The sequence below is a fragment of the Platichthys flesus genome, chromosome 22 (genome assembly GCF_949316205.1).
Source record: "Platichthys flesus chromosome 22, fPlaFle2.1, whole genome shotgun sequence".
In the NCBI taxonomy this organism is placed as follows: domain Eukaryota; kingdom Metazoa; phylum Chordata; class Actinopteri; order Pleuronectiformes; family Pleuronectidae; genus Platichthys; species Platichthys flesus.
The window spans coordinates 14500542-14503041 of NC_084966.1; the positions used below are offsets into that span (position 1 = coordinate 14500542).

Below are 2500 nucleotides of genomic sequence, written 5' to 3' on the forward strand. Positions count from 1 at the left end.
CCAGGCCCGACCCTGCTTAGCTTCCGAGATCAGACGAGATCGGGCGTATTCAGGTTGGTGTGGCCGTAAGCAAATGAGTCCACCCTTTGAACCTTATTTATACATGTAAATACGTCAGGTAAAAGAAGAAAAAAGCTTGCAGCACCTGGTATTCCCAGGAAGTCTCCCATTCAAGTACTAACCAGGACCGACCCTGCTTAGCTTCCGTGATCAGACGAGACCGGGAGTATTCAGGTTGGTGTGGCCGTAAGCGAATGAGTCAACCCTCTGAACCTTATTTATACATGTAAATACGTCAGTTAAGAGTGGAAAAAAGCTTACAGTACCTGGTATTCCCAGGCAGTCTCCCATCCAAGTACTAACCATGCCCGACCCTGCTTAGCTTCCGAGATCAGACGAGATCGGGCGTATTCAGGTTGGTGTGGCTCTAAGCGAATGATTCCACCCTCTGAACCTTATTTATACATGTATATACGTCAGGTAAAAATGGAAAAAAGCTTACAGCACCTGGGTTCCCAGGCAGTCTCCCATCCAAGTACTAAGCAGGCTAGACCTTTGCTTAGCTTCCGAGATCAGACGAGATCGGGCGTATTCAGGTTGGTGTGGCAGTAAGCGAATGAGTCCACCCTCTGACCCTTATTTATACATGTAAATACGTCAGGTAAAAGAAGAAAAAAGCTTACAGCACCTGGTATTCCCAGGCAGTCTCCCATCCAAGTACTAACCAGGCCCGACCCTGCTTAGCTTCCGAGATCAGACGAGATCGGTCGTATTCAGGTTGGTGTGGCCGTAAGCAAAAGAGTCCACTCTCTGAACCTTATTTATTCATGTAAATACGTCAGGTAAGAGTGGAAAAAAGCTTACAGCACCTGGTATTCACAGGCAGTCTCCCATTCAAGTACTAACCAGGCCCGACCCTGCTTAGCTTCCGAGATCAGACGAGATCGGGCGTATTCAGGTTGGTGAGGCAGTAAGCGAAAGAGTCCACCCTCTGACCCTTATTTATCAATGTAAATACGTCAGGTAAAAGAAGAAAAAAGCTTACAGCACCTGGTATTCCCAGGCAGTCTCCCATCCAAGTACTAACCAGAACCGACCCTGCTTAGCTTCCGAGATCAGACGAGATCGGGCGTTTTCAGGTTGGTGTGGCTGTAAGCGAATGATTCCACCCTCTGAACCTTATTTATAAATGTATATACGTCAGGTAAAAGTGGAAAAAAGCTTACAGCACCTGGGTTCCCAGGCAGTCTCCCATCCAAGTACTAACCAGGCTCGACCTTTGCTTAGCTTCCGAGATCAGAAGAGATCGGGCGTATTCAGGTTGGTGTGGCCGTAAGCGATTGAGTCCACCCTTTGAACCTTATTTATACATGTAAATACGTCAGGTAAAAGAAGAAAAAAGCTTACAGCACCTGGTATTCCCAGGCAGTCTCCCATCCAAGTACTAAACAGGCCCGACCCTGCTTAGCTTCCGAGATCAGACGAGATCAGGCGTATTCAGGTTGGTGTGGCTGTAAGCGAACGAGTCCACCCTCTGAACCATATTTATACATGTAAATACGTCAGTTGAGAGTGGAAAAAAGCTTACAGCACCTGGTATTCCCAGGCAGTCTCCCATCCAAGTACTAACCAGGCCCGACCCTGCTTAGCTTCCGAGATCAGACGAGATCGGGCGTATTCAGGTTGGTGTGGCTGTAAGCAAATGAGTCCACCCTCTGAACCTTATTTATACATGTAAATACGTCAGGTAAAAGTGGAAAAAAGCTTACAGCACCTGGTATTCACAAGCAGTCTCCCATCCAAGTACTAACCAGGCCAAACCCTGTTTAGCTTCCGAGATCAGACGAGATCGGGCGCATTCAGGTTGGTGTGGCCGTAAGCGAATCAGTCCACCCTCTGAACCTCATTTATAAATGTAAATACGTCAGGTAAGAGTGGAAAAAAGCTTACAGCACCTGGTATTCCCAGGCAGTCTCCAATTCAAGTACTAACCAGGCCCGACTCTGCTTAGCATCCGAGATCAGACGAGACTGGGCGTATTCAGGTTGGTGTGGCCGTAAGCGAATGAGTCCACCCTCTGAACCTTATTTATACATGTAAATACGTCAGGTAAAAGAAGAAAAAAGCTTGCAGCACCTGGTATTCCCAGGAAGTCTCCCATTCAAGTACTAACCAGGCCCGACCCTGCTTAGCTTCCGAGATCATACGAGACCGGGAGTATTCAGGTTGGTGTGGCCGTAAGCGAAAGAGTCCACCCTCTGACCCTTATTTATACATGTAAATACGTCAGGTAGAAGAAGAAAAAAGCTTACAGCACCTGGTATTCCCAGGCAGTCTCCCATTCAAGTACTAACCAGGCCCGACCCTGCTTAGCTTCCGAGATCAGACGAGATCGGGCGTATTCAGGTTGGTGTGGCCTTAAGCGAATGAGTCCACCCTCTGACCCTTATTTATACATGTAAATACGTCAGGTAAAAGAAGATAAAAGCTTACAGCACCT

General features: G+C 47.5%; 2 protein-coding genes, 7 non-coding genes and 8 pseudogenes across 9 annotated transcripts in view; 1 reads left to right on the top strand and 16 right to left on the bottom strand.

Annotated features, from left to right (window-relative positions):
- LOC133935066 (5S ribosomal RNA) overlaps nt 1-71 on the bottom strand; it is a 119-nt gene extending 48 nt beyond the window's left edge. The window contains exon 1 of the ribosomal RNA XR_009913225.1: nt 1-71. This exon is cut by the window's left edge and continues 48 nt beyond it. This is a non-coding gene — a ribosomal RNA (5S ribosomal RNA).
- The window catches only part of LOC133933439 (zinc finger protein 260-like), a 627571-nt gene that overhangs the window by 298982 nt on the left and 326089 nt on the right, over nt 1-2500 (bottom strand). The window lies entirely within an intron of this gene.
- Nucleotides 1-2500, top strand: part of LOC133933462 (histone H4-like) — a 556161-nt gene that overhangs the window by 76352 nt on the left and 477309 nt on the right. The window lies entirely within an intron of this gene.
- Nucleotides 134-252, bottom strand: LOC133940642 (5S ribosomal RNA; annotated as a pseudogene).
- On the bottom strand, nt 315-433 carry LOC133938444 (5S ribosomal RNA; annotated as a pseudogene).
- On the bottom strand, nt 496-614 carry LOC133944029 (5S ribosomal RNA; annotated as a pseudogene).
- LOC133946323 (5S ribosomal RNA) lies at nt 677-795 on the bottom strand. Its single transcript, XR_009918020.1, has one exon. It is a non-coding gene; the product is annotated as a 5S ribosomal RNA (ribosomal RNA).
- On the bottom strand, nt 858-976 carry LOC133937649 (5S ribosomal RNA; annotated as a pseudogene).
- On the bottom strand, nt 1039-1157 carry LOC133934243 (5S ribosomal RNA). Its single transcript, XR_009912434.1, has one exon. It is a non-coding gene; the product is annotated as a 5S ribosomal RNA (ribosomal RNA).
- On the bottom strand, nt 1220-1338 carry LOC133942489 (5S ribosomal RNA; annotated as a pseudogene).
- LOC133947707 (5S ribosomal RNA) lies at nt 1401-1519 on the bottom strand. Its single transcript, XR_009919342.1, has one exon. It is a non-coding gene; the product is annotated as a 5S ribosomal RNA (ribosomal RNA).
- LOC133941290 (5S ribosomal RNA) lies at nt 1582-1700 on the bottom strand. The gene has a single exon (XR_009915727.1). It is a non-coding gene; the product is annotated as a 5S ribosomal RNA (ribosomal RNA).
- LOC133935930 (5S ribosomal RNA) lies at nt 1763-1881 on the bottom strand. Its single transcript, XR_009914052.1, has one exon. It is a non-coding gene; the product is annotated as a 5S ribosomal RNA (ribosomal RNA).
- Nucleotides 1944-2062, bottom strand: LOC133942551 (5S ribosomal RNA; annotated as a pseudogene).
- On the bottom strand, nt 2125-2243 carry LOC133937332 (5S ribosomal RNA; annotated as a pseudogene).
- On the bottom strand, nt 2306-2424 carry LOC133934888 (5S ribosomal RNA). The gene has a single exon (XR_009913053.1). It is a non-coding gene; the product is annotated as a 5S ribosomal RNA (ribosomal RNA).
- LOC133939454 (5S ribosomal RNA) overlaps nt 2487-2500 on the bottom strand; it is a 119-nt pseudogene continuing 105 nt past the window's right edge.